The following is a 19,084-nucleotide window of genomic DNA, read 5'->3' as shown; positions in this document are numbered from 1 at the left end:
TTACAGATGGAAAACTCTGAGACACAGAGAAGTTAAGCAGTTTGCTTGAGCTCAAACACCTGGGAGTCCAACGCAGGCCATCCACCACATTTGCCTACCCTGCCATGTAAGCAATGCCACGTCTACCTTAATAAGCCATGAACTTGGAAACTTTAGACTATTGTAAGAGAAAATATGCATTTGAGAAACGTAAGCCTGTGAGTTTGGGGAAATCAAATCTATGACACCTATATTTGTCATAAGGCGTTTTTCTTGCTCTGTAACTCACAAATATGCCTGTGTAAGTGAAGTCTGTCACATAACTCAGTTTGCCAAGTTCACTGAGCCTTGGAATTAATTACAATTAAAATGGAAACATTTTTACAATATAATCTCATATATATTTTGTCCAATTATTCTCAGGTTGGATATTTTCTCAGGAGAAATTTAGATTTTTAGAAAAAGTAAAGTTTAATTTTAGTTACATGAATTTAAATAAAAAGGCATTTCTTTGATAGAATAACAGGCCAGAAAGACATTGAGTATCAGGTGATAGAAATTTAGAAAACAAATGAACAAAGAGCCCATTCAACTATTGGCTTATTGAAAAGCAAATGAGAACACTGTATGGGTTGCTAAGACAACAGAGATGAGATGATTAACTGTAAGATAATGAGCAGAATCTTTGTGTCTTTATGAATCAAAATTCTGGAATCTAATGCCTCCTCTGTATATATAACTAAAATTTTAAGAGTATTACTTTAAAAAAAATGTCTTCAGGATTTTGAGGTCTGCTGGTGAAGAAGCTTACAGCCTTCTGATCAGCCAGAGCCCTTGTCTTGGAGGACATTCGCCCTGTGGCAGAAAGAGGTGTTCCTGGCAAGGAATCAAGTCAGTCTGGGGGCTGTGGGCAGTGATGGATGAGCTGCTTGTCAGAGATTATTACCCATAGGTCAGGGAAAAATTATTTGCAATGGATTTATCAAAACTGTAAATACATGTTTTCAAAATACAGTGATTAACAGAACCAGCAGCTTTTTCTAGAATGTTACTACTTCAAATATGAAACTCTAGGCTCACTCCCTCTGAGCCACCAGGCCCTCCTCATTGGTGCTGCAACACGCCAGGTGGGCAAGGCTCCCACTGAAGGTCTGTGCAGTGGCTCAAGCCCAAGGGAACGAACTTCTCCCAGCCCTACTCTGGCTGTACTACCAGCTCCTTCAAGTCTTTGCTTAAATATCGCCCAATTTAAAACCAGAACCCGGGATGCCTGGGTGGCTCAGTTGGTTAAGCGGCTGCCTTCGGCTCAGGTCATGATCCCAGTGTCCTGGGATCGAGTCCCACATCGAGCTCCTTGCTCAGCAGGGAGCCTGCTTCTCCCTCTGCCTCTGCCTGCCATTCTGTCTGCCTGTGCTTGCTCTCTCTCCCTCTCTCTCTCTCTGACAAATAAATAAATAAAATCTTTAAAAAAAAAAATAAAAAAATAAAACCAGAACCCACTCCTTCCCAATACTCTGCATACTTCGCTTTGTTGCCGGCATTGATCATCTTCTGAAATAAGCCATCATCACACACGCTCCTGTTTCGTTCACTGAAATATCCCAAGCACCCATTCCAGTGCCTGACACACAGAAGATGCTCGTAAACAGTCACTCTAAGGGCAAGAATTAGTGTTCCTCTAAATGAACTGCTGAGAAGAAAACTGTAAGATCTTGTTTCTTTCCACCTTAGGTTGGCCCAACACACTGACAGCCCTCCAAAGTGTCTGTTTTCTACTCAGTCAAGTCTAGAACTTTGTGCTAAAGATACCCCAAGTCCAGAATAACCATACGGATTTATGTAGGCCAGTAACTCCGAAGCAGAACCTCGGCCACCATGCTAAACACTCAGAGACCCTCACTACCCCCAACTGTAGTAATTTACATTATCATTCTGATGCAAAGTAGAATCTCCTCTCAGCTCCTGGGGTCCTCTGGATAAAAGTCACTAAACAAAGGCAACTTTATGTGATGTGTGACTCTGACCAAATTAATTCAAAGCAGCTAACAGTCTCCAGGAAGACTGTTTCGTATTACGAACCATAAAGATTTCAGAAGAACTCAGTTTACTGCAAGAGACGCTGAACCAGGACCACAGCCATTCTCTGGAACCCATCACTAACAACATGTGGGGAAATCAAATGTTTTCTCATCTTTAGAGAATAATGCAGGCGGTCAGGAAGAAGCAGCCAGATCCCTCCCACTGCCACCATCCTATTTCAAGCTGAATCTATTATTTCATGCTTTATAATATGTTTATTGGTTCTTAAGACAAATAAATAATACACGATGTAGAAAATTTAGAAAACATGTTTGAACTATGAAAAAAAAAAATAGCGTCAAATGTCACCTCAAAATAACCCCAGTTTGCTCACTGTCTCTCAGGCCTTTTAAGTAAGTCTCAGAGCTAGCTTCCCTGCCTCCAGGCCCCTAGGTCAAGTTGCTTTATCATGACGACTACAGTTGAATCATGGTATCACCTGCTCAGCAATCCACCGGTAACCTCCCAATACCTGGAAAGGTGGCCTGCCAAAACTTCAAATTTGGACTCTAGGTTACTGGTCACTAGTTTTATTTCTTTGAATGCATTTGACAGTTTTTGTTTTGTTTTGTTTTGTTTTATTTACCTAATTCCAAACTTATATACTCATTTTGACAAGATTATCTTCAGAAAGATAAGTAATTTCAATCGCTACATGAAGTGCATTCATCAGACAGTCATGTAACAACTGGAGGAAGTGGAGAAAGTAATTTACATTTGCCATGGCGTCTGACAGCAGAGGACAAGGACTGGGCCCACTGAAGAGCAGCTGGTCATCCTGGGGATTGGGACAGCAGGGGTAAACTGCAAGAAGGGTTTTCAGCAAAGGGTGAGTGGAGTACCTCCTACCACTTGGCGTAAAGCTCTCTCACACGATCTCTTCTTTGTTGACTGCAGCTTGTAGATGTCAGACCTATGAAATCAAGCTCCAAGTCTCTGTACAAGCAAAAGTGATAACCACTGAGTTATATGTGATGAGGGAAGGCTGGAGAGCAATAAAAACTGGATTATGTAAAATAAAGGACTTGGGGAAGGGTCGATGGAGAAAACAGTCTTGGACAAAGGTAGAAAGTAGAGGTACTTGTTGGGTTATCTGCTCAGCAGTCTTTTCTTGGAAGTTCTTCTCACCCCTGCTTCCTGTGCTCCCAGGGGTGGCTCCTGAATGCCAAGTTTCTGTTTTGTGAACCCGTCCCACTAATGCCATTCCCTGCCCCAGAAATTTGGACCTGAGATAAGGAAAAAGAGAGAGATTCTAGGCTAGAGGTTTCACCTACAGAAGTATAAATTATAAAATCAGAGGCAGTAACATGTGGGCATTTTCCTCCTACTGTGAGACCTTGGGAGAATATAAGCCCAATCAGCCGGTCCTCATGAGGAGGTAAGACATGAAAGTGGCCAAGCAGCCAGGACGTGTGTGAACAAGAAATGAGCAGGAAGGTGAGCCCTGCTCGCACATCTTACAAAATCTTTCAAATCCTCTCCTTTCAGGTTCCCTAAGACACCACATTCTAGTTTAATACTGAAACAATAAAGTGACAAATAAACAAGCAAAACTCCTCTTTTCTGCCTAAACTGCTTCATAGTGGCAGCTACAACCAGTGAGTGCTAACAAAAAAAAAAACAAAAAACAAAAAACAAAACATTAGAAATCCAAGCCGGCAACATTCTGAGTTAATTTACCTATTTTCCAATCTCACTGACCATTTTCCCACATGAATCAAGTAGAACCATGTGGGGCAACTATAAAAACAAATCCCCACCAGGGGCACCTGGGTGTTCAGACGGTTAAGTGTCTGCCTTGGGCTCAGGTCATGATCCCAGAGATCTGCGATCTGAGCCCCTCATCTGCGGGGAGCCTGCTTCTCCCTTTTCCTCTGCCTAGTGCTACCTCTCTCTGTAAAATAAATAAATAAAATCTTAAAAAAAAAAAAAAAAAGATCCACATCAGTTTCGGTTTCTAGTCCTTTCTTGCACCCACTGGGGTTCTCTTTTCCCCATTTCTTCAAATCTTATCTATTCTCTGACATTCAGCCACAGCCCTAAGTCTTCCCTGCAAGCCGTCCCCAGTGCCCAGCCTCACAGTGCTCAGGGTCCAAGCTGCACTCCAGTGGCACTGTCTTCCAACTCTCTAGTGAAATGAGCTCCTCTGCAGAACTACCAAGCAAATATTGCCCTAAAACGGATGCTTTCAGGAAGCCACACAACACCCAAATCTTATTTGACTCTATGGTCTATATAGGGAATAAGGGAAGAAGGAAAAAAAATGAAAATCAGAGTACATATGTCACTGGTATATCTTCACCTTGAACGTACTTTCTGAGATGCGTAGTAGTCACGTATTCTTATGCTGGTTTCCAACTGGAGGAAGAATACGGAATCGGACGACTAAATGAATAGCTAACAGATTGCCATAAGGGCAATAGGGCAGTAGATAACACGTAGCCCAAAGAGTCCCTGGCCTCTTCCAGACAGCAAGTAGGTAAAAGCATGTGTGTCCTTATTTTTTACCTCATGCACACAATTCTATTTTTAAGATTATTTATGCACGCTTCTGTGTATATTCTAAATGTCTGCCGGATACTTTTTCTGGTCAAGGAACAGGGTAGCCCCATATGGAAAGTGTCATTAACAAAGGCTCATGTGACAGCCTTGCAGAACAGAAAGGCAAGATCTGTAGGGAGCCGAGAGCCGCTTGAAAATTCGTCATATTAATTCAGAGGTAAGGTGAGGACAGCTTCAACTTTCACAGCGGCAGTGGGAAGGGCAGGATAAAGAGATTCCAAACGTAGCTGAGGACAATTAAATACGACTTGATGACCAACAGGACTTGGGAAAGGGAAGAGAGAAAGAGGTCAGAGATTACTCGCGAGTTCTGACATGGGACACAACTGAGAGAATTATCACTGGAAAGAAAAGATCCTGGGGGAGGGAGTGTAGTCATCACATTTTTTTTATAAGAGGAGTTTGAGATGGCAGGGTGAAAGCCCTAATAAAATTGTATTAGGGATTTGTGGTTACAAGAGCGGTTCCAGGAAAGATTACAAGCTAGATTTGTGTATCTGGAAGTCACCGTTCACTAAACTGGTAAGTACTGAGGGACCTGGTACATGCTAAGCACTGTGCTCTCTACTCGTGATACAACAGGGACCAGAAAGACGCAGATGACACCCTCACCTCGTGGAGCTTACAGCGTAGTGAATGAAGCCAACGTTAACCAAATGAGGTGCTTCTGAAGGAGCAGCATTGCGGGGCCAGGCAGCCAGAGGACAGTGGGGCTGGACCACTGGGCTCACCAGGGAAGAGCAGAGATCCTAGGAGGGATGAGCCAAAATGAAGTTGGTGAGCAAAGTGGGTGAACAAAGCAGGGTGGGGGAACACAGCACAAATGCGGAAGGAGCAGTCCAGCCTCTGTGGAAGGACAACAGCATCTGTGAGTACAGACCCTTTCAACCAGGGGAGGCCTGACTGAAACTGAAGCTAGAGAAAGAGCAGTGCCCAGAGAATGCTAGGCATTGTGAGCCATGGCAAGACCAGTGGACAGAGGGGCAGCGGGGTGGCTCGGTCACTCAAACATCTCACTCTTGACTTGGACTCAGGTCATGATCTCAGCGTACTGAGATCAAGCCCCACATAGGGCCTCCTACTGAACAGGAAGGTTGCTTGTCTCCCTCTCCCTCTCCCTCTCCCCCTAAGAGCATGCTCTCTCTAATAAGTAAATAAATAAATCTTTTTTTTTTAAAGAGTTATGAACTGAAATTACATGTGAAAAACATGAAGTGGGAAGCAAGCAAAAATATCAAGAGCCAAACCTAGGGATCCGAAGCCATAAAGCAAAAGCTAAAAACACATATGTGTTATGTGAATTAAGTACCAATGATGGGGGGCCCTGGGTGGCTCAGTGGGTTAAAGCCTCTGCCTTCAGCTCAGGTCATGACCTCAGGGTCCTGGAATTGAGCCCCACATCGGCTCTCTCCTCGGTGGGGAGCCTGCTTCCTGCTCTCTTTCTGCCTGCTGCTCTGCCTACTTGTGATCTCTGTCTGTCAAATAAATAAGTAAAATCTTAAAAAAAAAAAGTACCAGTGATGAGGCCCTTCTTCCCTTTAGCTACAGCCCATCCTTCTCCACTACTGGGTTTAAGATGTCTTGTTCAATTTTGAACACATAATAAGAAACTATTCTGTGAGGACCAGTGTGTAAGGGCCTTTCACATGTATTATTTTACTCTCATTTACTCATTTAATCTTGGAAGATAATTAAATTTGGAGAGGAAGTAATCCCCCAAATTGACAAGTATAGAGATAATACTGAGCTGTGTTGGCCAATAAAGATACGTCACCAGGAAGCCCCAGTGAACTATAGGGAAGGGCTGATCACAAACCTGTATGACCAGACACTTAGAAAACAACAATCTAAGTTTTGAGACTGTTCTTTAAATCTTCAAGTAACACTAATTGATATCAGGGATTAGCAGATACCTCAGACAAACATCTGAGGAAACCAGCTCAATACGCTACCATGACCCAAAGGGTCAAGATATCCCAGATACTGAGGATACAATGAACAGCAACGCGGAACACATTCTTCATTCTTGTTCAGAATCCCAGCTCTTTCCACACCTGTAGATCTGTCAACACACATCAGAGAGGGCAAAGTAGATTCAGAAACTTCCGGAAAATGCTAGCCAAAATGATGAAGAGAACAGAGAGGCATCCTCATGAGGCCAGACTTTGAAATGAGATAAAATGCTTGCACAACTGGAAAGAAAAAGATGAGACTGGTAGGACTCAGGTGAACTAAACCATTTTATAATCTAGACTGAGTTCCCAGATTGAGTTCTTTCTCTTCCATTCCCCAAACACGAGAATTAAATCACACTCTTAGAATATTTATCCATCATTTATCATTTTCAGGGCTGGCTGAAAGAAGCAGTTTTAAACAACTAGAAAGAATGAATAATTACTTTGTATTGTGGGTTTTATAGTCCAGAATACTATAGTCTATAATATTTGCTAGTATGTAGCTAAGTCAGAGAAATGACTACATAAACATGGACTGGGACAGCTAGACTATGTTCCTGATAGAACCTGTTTATTGGTACTACATTCTGAAATTTGCAAGTTTAAGAACACGCAACCTGGTAGTAATGAATTTTCATGCTTTTAGAGACAGAATATTGGGCCAGATGGGCTTCTGATTTGACACAGTGAAATACAAATGTGTGTTTTCACAAAGGGGCCCTCACTTTTCACTGCTATGAAAAAATACACCATTTAAATTTTTGATAGGAAATTCTGTATCAACTAACATTTCAAACTTCTGGAAGCATTACGATAATTATTTTACTAGCAAATAAATATGTACAGCTTGATGCCTTAAATATTAACACTGTTAAATCATAATTGTTTACATAATATGAATCAGTGGCATTTTCAAAGGTTTTATACGGAGACCCTGAATACATCAAATTCCTGAGGCTCTCTGAAATAGATATTACACTGAGATTCATTCTGGTGCTTCTTTAAAAGCTGGAGAGTCATTTTGCCTTTCTCTTGATAACTGTAAAGTCAATATAGACTAGGGCAAGTCACAGCACACAACCAAGCCTTTGTTGGTTTCAGGAAACCCCATTTCTCAGCAAACAAAATTTCTGAATCTATGAAGCAGGGAAGAAAGTTACACCCTCACCATTACCCACTGAATCATTCTGTTTAACCTTCACATGGAAAAACCATCATCTTAGCTCACAGGTACTGTGAGTACTTCCCATATTTGAACACGCTTCCTTAGATTCCCCTACTACAATCTGCTGGTGCTTGGTACAGTGGCCAGGCTGAGAGAAAAAGAACATCTATTTCCTAGAAGTCACTTCACACAGACAATTTCACCAAAATGTGTATTTCCAGTCACTCCTTAATTAATAGAAGAAGTAGGAAACAAAATTTCTGGATTTGAGTTTTATTTCCTTTCTGTGTTCTTGAGGTCTTCTTGGTGAAAATGCTGTATGAGTTTGTAACCCAAACAGGAAAAAAGTGAAGGGAAACCAAATCCCACCAAAGAAATCGTTCAGGTTATCATGAGGACTATTTTGACATACAGCCATATTTGCATACAGGATATTTGCTACAAATGCAATTACAGAATGAAATAAAAATTATTTCCTCACCTCTTATCAGAAAGAACTGGAAGTATTAAAGTTAAAAATATGTAAGACTTATAGAAATTTCCATTAGCTTCACTTGTCCATAATCTATTCATTAAAGTATAGTTAAACAAGATGCATGTATTTTCAGAGAAGACTCAAAGGAGGCACAAATCTACACAAATAAATTCACCATCTATACAGGGGAAAAATCAACATAAAAATGATATTTCCATTCATGTTTTGGGGTCGTCTATCTAGTAACAGACAATTTTAGGATAAGAAAAAATGTGTAAAAAACACAGATTTTAGTTTTCTCTCTTATCCATTTTATAGTCAATATTAGTTTTAGGAACAAAGGCCAACAATCCTATTACATGATTAGCAACATGGAGGAAAGCAAAAAAAAAAAAAAAAAAACAAACAAAAAAAAACCCTCAATTTTGCTATGAAGCACATTATATCCCTTGCCATATGACATCAAGTTCAGTATAGTTTTAGGAGTCTGAGAAAATGTAGTCCCTAATATCTGACTTCTAGTATATACATATGATATTATTTCTAAGAAGACATTTTTACCTTCCTGACATAGTTTTGCAAAGTCTCTTTTTCCCAATCTACCAGTCACATCTGCAGCCCAAACATTTCTTTCCAAAAGAGGAATTAAACCCAAGCAAGACAAAGAATTTGCTGATACACATATGTCACCCTAAGAATTTTCCTTACCAAGTCTCCACACCCAATTTAATTACTTCCCTACTGTAAAAACACTTTCCATCTACATTTATTCTAATCTTTTCAAATCCAAAACCAACATACTATAAAGCTAGCCAAATAAATGAATTATATTAGCTTTAGGTTCCAAGTGAGGCAGCACTTTATAAGGCCATGGGTCTCTAGCTTTCATGCATTTTATGCTGATGCAGTGTTTCAATTGGAGCTCAACTCTTTACTTTAGATTTGTTTAGAATAGAATTATCTAGCCCCAGGCTTTAAATCTCAATCTGAATCAATCAATCTCTTTCTCCTTTTTTCTCTATCCCAGTGCTCTCTCTCTTTCCCTCTCTCTCTTTTTTTCTCTCTCACACACAGGAGAAGGGAGGGAGGGAAGGAAGGAGAGGGAGAGAAAGAGAATACAGGAAGGTTTGTGGTTACAATGAGCACCAAAGAATGTACCCATGTACATATATTGCTAAAGCAATGCTGCCTGGTGTCCATAATAAAGGCATTTTGGGGTGTCTCTGTGTATGTGTGTGTTTAATAGGTGATAAAACTGAACCTCAGTATATGCATACAATAAATACTATTTTGGGCATTCTTGGATGCTTTGACTATTCAGTAAGTTATTGTATCATTTTTGTGTAAAATGATATTTTGCACAATGCAAATTTTTTGTGCAAAATGATTTGTGCAAAATGATATTCCATCATTGCTTTAACTAAGTACAAGTTTTAGCACTCTAATACCTAATAGCTATGAGTAAGCAGAGAAGACAAGAACAGCCATGCCTTTATGTTACTGACACTTTCAGAGTGTGGAGACTGTCCCTTGCACCAGAAGTTAGGAGAGGAGACCAGCCAAGATCAGACCAATCATCTCTTGGTTTCCAGGAAATAAAGGCAGTTTTCAATTAATATATATATTATACATTATACATTAATATAATAATATAGTCTATATTATAAAATAAAATATATTTTAAATAGTCTCTTAAAAATAACCACAGTTTACCTTAGAAACAAAATTGTACTTCTAAGGTCATATAAGCTGGGATTTACTAGATAAAAGAGAATGATCTAATTCTGGTATAAATACACTGAGTTCAAAATTCTCTGTTTTTCCTCGAAGTTACTGATATCAATTGTGAACACAACCAGTTTGGTGGCTTTCTGCTTGTTTAAAATTTATTTAAGCATAACACCATGTCCAAAAATCCTGAGTGGACTTAAGGGAAAAATTTTTGATATAAAATATCAATAAGGATGATGATATTGCCTTTAAAAAAAAAAAAACAAAAACTAATCCTCAAGATCAGCTTTGCAAAAATTACCTAATTACTTAAATAACAAATCATAGGTAGGTCACTCAGAAAGGTCAACAAAATGATTAGGAAGGAAATAACCACAAGGATTAGAGCTTAGACCTTTCTTTCTCTCCATGCATCCTGGAATTACTCTGCTTTGTAGAAAAACCTTTAATGGTTCATCCATTTCCTAATGCTCTGATAAGCTACTTGTTTATATTTTGATATCTAATTATAAAGGACAAAGATCAAAATGTCAAAGAACAAATGTCAAAAGTCTTGTATCAGGGACGCCTGGGTGGCTCAGTTGGTTAAGCAGCTGCCTTCGGCTCGGGTCATGATCCCAGCGTCCTGGGATCGAGTCCCACATCGGGCTCCTTGCTCATCAGGGAGCCTGCTTCTCCCTCTGCCTCTGCCTGCCATTCTGTCTGCCTGTGCTTGCTCTCTCTCCCTCTCTCTCTCTGACAAATAAATAAATAAAAAAAAAAAAAAAAAAAAAAAAAAAAAAAAAGTCTTGTATCATATTTGTATACTCTTGATGATCCAAAAGAAAAGACCATTTACAATCATTTTAATATAAGATGTATCAGAATTAACTATAGGAAAATCATACTGCATAAAGTGAGGGAAGAGTTATTTAAACTGTCAATGTTGGCGCAAAATATATACTTGTTCTCCAAAAAAAAAAATATATGGTGGCCATAAACATTTCCCTTAGATGTTGTATTGCTGTATTACACCAAGAGAATCACTTCTTACATCATACACTGAAGCAAGAATGGAGGACAAAAGAAACTAAGACCCATCTCACCATTAAATACAAATTTGTAACAAGCTAAGTTATAGCATTAATATCATATCCTGGTTATGTTTATTATTGTAATGGTATTTATAATACTTCTTAAAATTCAAGCCTGGATTTTGAAATAAAAATCTGTAAGCCTGAAAAGATCTCTTGGGCATCCAGTCTAAGTACAAAAAACGAAATGGCACAAAGTTCCTGTATGTGGTGGTCTGACCACCTTATTGGATCATTTCTACTTGCTCCAAATAACCCAAAAGAGAAGGTCGAGTCAATTTTGATTTTTCCAATTTGACAGCATTCTCAAAATCTAGCAATGTTTTATCAAAAAAAAAAAAAAATAGAAATACTATAGTTTTTTGGTAAACAGAGATTTGAGAGTTATTCAGCTTCTGGAACAATTTCAGATGTGAATACATTATAAGAAAAGATTAGAAAGCAAAATGTATCTGAGCTCATAGAGTAAATGGAAAGGGAAGAAGCTTTCAAGTATTTCTAGAGGATGTCTATTATCATTCTTTAAAGCTGACTTCAATTGGAATCCTCTTTATTCATATTACGGCTAACAGTCCTATAGCCAACATGAAATGCAGTTTTCATGAAGAAAAAGTTCTTAAAGAACCTCAACGTTTCAAATCACGGTTGTATCTGGAGTATGACATCTTACTAGTTAGTTCTCCACAATTGCCATTTTCCTTAGTGGAGTCCCGGCCTCCATTTTACAGTACCTGGAATTCTGAGCTTCTGAAACGTCTGGTTCTGTGCACGTTTTCTTTACCTGTAAGAAAAGAGGCCTAGTTATTCTCACATGAAAACGTAACTTCCTCACTCAGGTTCACACACTTGATGAAGCAGATACAGCTCTGCTCACCTAGATCTCTAGAAAATAATCCCCACACTTCTCAGCAGCAGCATGCAGGGCTCAACAACGGATTTCATTATCCCATGATCGACGGCCACAGGCACTTCCCTAGACGCCATCAGTATGTAAAATGTTCGGCTGAAATGGCTTGGGACTAGCTTAACTAGGAACAAAGAAACCAAAGAACCAGGTTTCCCACTTAGGAACAAGAAAGCCATACTGTTCTCAATTCACGAAGAAATGTTTTTCCAATTGATACTGCTTCTGTCCTCTACCACAGTGCACAATAATAAACACCAGGTTCTGGGGGCAAAGCATCATGTGAGCTAAAACATTCACATATTAATTTTCATTTTCTCAATCCGGTGGCTGTATGCTTCATATATTTCTCAGCATATCAATTAAGTCTCAGCAGGGCTCACAGACTTCTCACATATATTTGCAGTATATTTTGCAGACTGTATTTCCACTTTGTGGTTTTTGACCTACAAAAGGTAAGGAATGAAAGTAACTTGTGCTTCTAGGACTTCTAGGACTAACCATTTCTGGACAACAGTGTGTGATACATTCTCTGAAAGAAGGTAAAGCACTAATCTACTGTCTTTCGCAATTTAACTTCAAGCATGAATAACTTTATCTCATCACTATGGGCTTAATGGTATATGATACGCAAAGTAGACTCAATTTAAAAAATTCCTTAGTTAATATGGAGCATGAACAATATACATTTACAAGGCCACGATTAGACACTCTCGGTGTTAAAATCATGAGGGTCCATCTATGCAACCTACAGAATCCAAGGTATTTTAAATTCTAATGTGAAGCTTAGAGATGAAAAATAAGTCTACTGGATATACACCATGGGCACACACTATGGGTGTTAACAGCGATACAAAATGCATCTCTTAAGAGTAAGTTTTGAAGGGCACCTGGGTGGCTCAGTGGTTAAGTGTCTGACTCTGGCTCAGGTCATGATCTCAGGGTCCTAGGATCAAGCCCTGCATCAGGCTCCCGACTCAGTGTAGAATCTGTCTGCTCCTCTCCCTCTGCCCCCTCACCGCCACCTCCACTCATGCTCTCTCTCTCCCTTTCTAATAAATAAAATCTTAAAAAAAAAAAAAAAGTAAGTTTTGAATTTTAAAGATCCAGCATTGTCTTTCCAGCTCATAAAATAATTTTCTCCTCCTCTGACTCAGAAGAACACGTAAAAAAATAAAACAATAACTCCTATGCTTTCAAATATCTATGTGTTTTGCTTGAATTTCTAAGCCTAGACATTTTCATCATCTGGGAAATCAATTATTTTGCTTGATTAACCTCACTCTCTGTTGTATCCTATGTATACATTTATAAAATAGGAAAATAAAACTGATGAGCAAAGAGATTATCATCCCTGTCTCATCATGGAGCAGCTCCTATGCTCTTAACATGAATTCAGCACCATGAGATGGAAGGGTGAAGAAATATCTTCAAGAGGAATTAGTTAAAAGAAAAAAAAGTTTAAAAAATGAATACTTTTCTTAAAATATAAACAAAATTTCCTACAAAACCCAAAAAAGTCATATGCCCACTAAAAATTGTCCAAAAAGAAAAAAGAAAAGCTATAAGGTTAGTATACTAGAACAAAACCCTTATTTCCCACCAGGTTATTTTATATGATTCGTCACCAGAAACTACATGAACTGTCCAATGAATATGCAGAATCACCTCAAAGTCAATGTTGCTTTCCTCAAGACTATGATGACTAGATTTTGGGACTGGCTGAAGAAGCCCCAGACCACAAAAGCAAACTCCAAAGCAAGAGTCAGAACCAGATAAGCTTCCTGTGGCTTAAAAAACAAAGGATTAAAAAAAAAAATACTCATGGCTTTTATAAAGCATCGTTCTTTAAATAATTAACCAGAAAGTTCTGATTATTTTAATTTAGCCTCAGAATAGTAATTATGATGGCAAAGAACACATCTACTGATTACTCACTAATACCCACTGAGTCTCAGTTTCATAGCTAAAGCTATGATGAAATACTGAAGTAGATACAGATATTCTTTATCCATATAAATTGCTAGAGCTATAAATTCCACAAAGTGATCTTTTTTAGGGTTTCATCCATTTATTCATGGTCCAATGAGGGAAGAATAACATTTAGAATACCATGACTGCTATAGGAAAGGTCTGTACAGTGTTATGGATGCTTAGAGGAAAATCCGGCCCAGTCAAAGGAAGATGGGGATAGCAACAAAGGAAGTGACTTCTCAAATGAGTCTTTAAAAAGACAAAGTCTTCAAAGACTAAATCTGGAGAAAAGTTATTTCAATGTCAAGGGATTTGCTAGAAGAATCCTATTATGAAGAAGACCTTACACATGACAAAGAATTCAGAATTTATCTTTGGGCACTTAAGAACATTGACGAGTTTTAATAGACAACCTCGGTAGAGAGGATGTAGAAGATAGTGTAGAAGCGGGGCGAAGTGAAGGCTGTAGAGACTAATGCAACAGCAGAGAGAGTTTCAGCTCCACAAGAGCAGAGATGGCATTGATCTTGCCCATTATTATACCCCTAGCCTTGAGAAGAAGCTCCCTGTTACGGTCTGAATGTTTGTGTCCCCACAGAATGCATATGCTGGAATCCCAACCCCTGGAGATTATGAAGTGGGGCCTCTGGGAGGTGCTTAGGCCATCAGGGTGGAGCCTTTGTTAATGAGATTGATGCTTTAGTGAAAGATACCTCACAGGGCTCCCTACCCTTTCTACCACATGAGGACACAGCAAGAAGGCACTAGCTATGAACCAGGAAGCAAGTTCTCACCACATGACCACGCTAGTAGCACGATCTTAGACTTCCAGTATTCAGAACCACCAGAAATAAATTCCTGTTGTTTATAAGCTGCCCAGTCTGTGGTGTTTTGATATGGCAGCTCAAATGGACTCAGACACTCCCCAAATATGAGTTTAATAAGTGAAACACATTTCAAGCCATTGGTGAGAGATGGTGACAACCCAAATTAAGACAAGAGCTATGAGGACAGAGGTGAGAAGATGTTTTTGACAGATATTTCTGATACAACTGACAGAATATTATTACTGACTGAAGCAAAGTACCAAGAAGAATATGACTTGATCTTCTAATCTGTCCTTGAAAAGAAATTTTGATAATACCAAAGACCAAAGAAAGCTATTAACTTATAACTTCTTTAAAATACTTCAAAAACCCCTGTCTTGTTTCTGAACTGATTGGGAAAAGTGAAATGAATCATTAGGAAACTTATATGTTGATTGTGTCTTGATCATCGAACTAGAAGGCAAATGGATAGTTTAACTAAATTTGAACACACCCTCCCATCTGAGAGATCAGCAACACTTCATTAAATGTGGCTGCTGAAGTAGGTATGCTACTGGAGAATGAATATCCTTACAAAATATATAGAACCTTCTGTTTTCAGAGATCACCAATTAAGTTTTCAATTTGTTTTTGAAAAAAGTAGAAACAAGAAGGCAAAGAAGTGAGGCAGAATTTCATGCCCGTATTTTAAATCAAGGCCTAATTTTCATAAGACACACAAGGAGGTGAACAAACAATATGCCAAAAGGAAAAAGACAAATAACATTAATAAATGCATTTAATAGGCTGCACTAATGTGAATTTTTACCCTACTTAACATTATAAAAGTACAGGCAAAATCAAAGCAAAATGAAAAACAATTACAAGTTTATTTCAAAAAAATAACTATTCAGTATGTAATCAACATAAAAATATCAAAACACCAAATTTTTGGAATGAATGAATGAGAGCTAAAAGTTTTAAGTGTTTATTATATGCCAGGCACAATGCTTAGGTAGAAACTCTTTTTTCCCAATTCATAGATGAGAATACTGAGAATCAGGAAGATTAATCTACAAGCAAGTTGTGTAGGAAAATCCAATTCCAGATTTATAAAGGCGTTTTAACCAGTACATTAAGAACCTAAAATTCATAAACACACTACTTAAAATGTTTAAAATGAAGATCAAAAATGTCTTACTCTTTATAAGTTGAATTTTTACTACATCATAATAATGATAATTGCTGTCATTTATTAAGCAATTACTTTTTTCCACTCACTGTGCTGGAGTATATGCAATCTCGTTTAATCTATGAAGATGGGTGTGATGGATGAAATCTTCCTTTTACAAAAGAGAAGACTAGAGCTCAACAAGGTTAAACAACTTTTCCAGTGTTCCACCGCTAGCACTAAAAGGGATGGATTTAGAATTGAATACTATGCATCAAACCTTTCTTTCTCTCCTGTGCTAGATGTGCTGGTTGCTATTAGTAGGTTTTTTAAAAGTAAGAGCTGAAATTAACATCCCATGGAAAAATTTTTAAAGAACCTACTAGTTATTTCCTACAATACATCAACCATGAAAAGAATCTTTTAAATTGGGCTACTGAAATACCCTGTCTTTATCAAGCACTGGTAACATTTAAAGTCCACAGAAGCAAAGTGAAATGGAGCTTTAAAGAAATTTTCCAAAAACCTCTAGTATCCAGTGCCCCGACCAACACTGCAACAACTGCAGAAAAGGTCTTGTGTGCTTCTGTGGGTGTTTTACATCTGAGATATCAGAAGTGGCTAACTCAACAGCGCTTTAACTGAAAGCACTGGGGTGTACTAGGTACCATTCTGGGCATGGAGATGGACCAGAGCTGAGAAGTCCAGCAGAGTAGCCTCTAACCACCTTTCAATATTTAGTGCAGCTAGTCTACATGGAGATACGCTGGAAGGGTAAAAGGTGCACAGGATTTCAAAGAGTTAATGTGAAAAAAATGTAAAGTATCTCAGTATTTTTATATTGAGAAATGAAATATTTTAGAGATACTGGGTTTATAAAATAATTTCCCGTTTCTTTTTATTTTTCTAAGGCAGCTACTAAAAAAAACGGAAAATACATATGTGGCATACACACTCTTTCTGTGGACAAAACTGACTCAGACCCACAAAAAACCTGCTTGCGTGGGTCATGCGTTCTAGGGGAGACAACATGTAATGAATCTGCAAACAGGTAAACAAAGAATATGTCAGTGGTAAGTCCCAAGAGAAAGCAGAATAAAGGGCAGAGAACACTGATTCATAATATTACAATAGCTAGACAATTATAAAAGTGGTTCTAATTTCATAATACTAATCACCCTTCCAGTTTTTCAGGCTGTATGTATATTAGGAATGTAAACTACTTTTCAAATGAATTGTAAAGAATGTAGGATTTGGTATTGAGAGTCACCAACAGTTTCAATGTCTGCAAAATAAATGCAGAATATTTCATCTCTAGAATTTTTTCATTATGGCTATTATATTCAAGTATAAAAAACACCTTCAAATTCTTCCTATTTTCTAACCATTTACACCCTTCGAAAAGCTTATAGTCTTCTCAGGAAAAACAGAATTAACTCATTTTAAAAAATTGCAAAGAGGAACAAATTTCTTTTATTCCCATCTACCATCTTCTTAAAAAGCTGGAGCCAATTATCCCAATTATTTTCTACTTAATCTTGCTGTTTATAAATCCTGAAACATTAAAGATAATAAAAAAAAGGATGGAATAATAGAGGATGACATTTTAAAAAGACCTCTTTTGTAACTGCATTTTGTTTTGAAATGAATTTTAATGATTGAGTCTCAGAATATACAATACAGTGATAATAAAGGGTCAACTCTACAATTATAAATCCAAGATAAAAACTTCAGAGATGAAAATCTGCTGATGTAATGAATAGCTCATTATACATATTTTTATGGACGGTTTGTTAGACATTCTTTATTTCTTCACTAAACTGTATAAGAAATATCATAAATTAGATTTCAATGAAGCATGTTTAAGGAAAAAAAAGGATAAAAAGATGCATAAAAATAAAGTCTATTCTCCAAATTCAAATTTTATTATAGATTATTGCTTGGAAAAATCTTTGTAAATACAGAAAGTGATGCAGAGTCATTGTCAACAACAAAAATTTAGGTTGTCAACTATGGTTGTATTTCAAATGTGAATGAACTCCAAATATGACTTAATAAACAATATTTATACAAATATCGTAACTGTCAGTGCCCAGTGTCTTATATCAATGTATATGTTATAAAATGTATTTTATGACTGGATTGGATAAAGTTGTAAATAATTGCCCAATAAAGCAGAATAGGTATCTAACTTCAGTTATCTTTAGGTTCTGACTTAGTGAAAATAAGAGACTGCTTGAAATATCAATTGTTGTGACATTTCTCATATTTTCTAATACTTAGAAAGTTGGTTATATCTGAACGGCAAATTATATAATGGAATGAAAAAGTACTTTCTTGTAATTATTCCAGCTGTATTCTAGGAATATAACTTATACTCTCATTAAATACATTTTAATTAGATGCCCCTTTTAAAAACATTTAATTTTTTACAATTGAACCAGCTGATACTTTTATGGGCTTCCTCAGATCCTCTTGTTCTTAGGTTAGTAGAATTAAATACATATGAATTAAAATATGGTTTTTTATTTTACTTCAGAATGCATATAGTAACATAACTAAGAAAATATAAAAGTAGGTGTGTCAACTAATTTTTAAAAATGGAGACAAAATAATAATAGTTGGAATATTCAACAAAATACATAATTTTTACTACGGAGGCTTTTGCCAAAAATTATCCTAATACTTACTTGGAATAGTCAAATAGAATATGTGCATTTTATAAATATGATATTTACAAGTGAACACTACTCCAGAACTTAGCATTGGCTGCATACTTTAATGAGGTAATCTGTGATTATTTGTACGACCAACTTTATAATTTATGTTTAGAAGATCAGCATAGAATTGCTCTTCTGCTAGTAGTCCCATACAAATGAAACTTAGACACTATCTAACCTGGCTTCAACTGAAATGTCCCCACATTTCTCAACAAGACTTATTTTACATTTTTCTATATGTTACAATTCATTTCTTTACTTCTAAAAACTTAAGACATAAAACATCTTTGAAACACAGAAGTTGTTATGTAAGTTTTTAAAAATATATCACTGTTTTAATATGCCCACACAAACTGAGAGGCTTCTTAAATAAAATAAAAATAAAATAAATGAGTAACATAAAATAAAATGCCATTTTGCCAGATGGTGGTCAAAAATTAAGTCTTAGGGACAGACTTCATAAAAATCTAATTACTAATAAACTAAATTT

The sequence above is a fragment of the Enhydra lutris genome, unplaced genomic scaffold (genome assembly GCF_002288905.1).
Source record: "Enhydra lutris kenyoni isolate GAN:26980312 unplaced genomic scaffold, ASM228890v2 scaffoldscaffold17, whole genome shotgun sequence".
In the NCBI taxonomy this organism is placed as follows: Eukaryota; Metazoa; Chordata; class Mammalia; order Carnivora; family Mustelidae; genus Enhydra; species Enhydra lutris.
Note: the sequence above shows the minus strand (reverse complement) of the source record.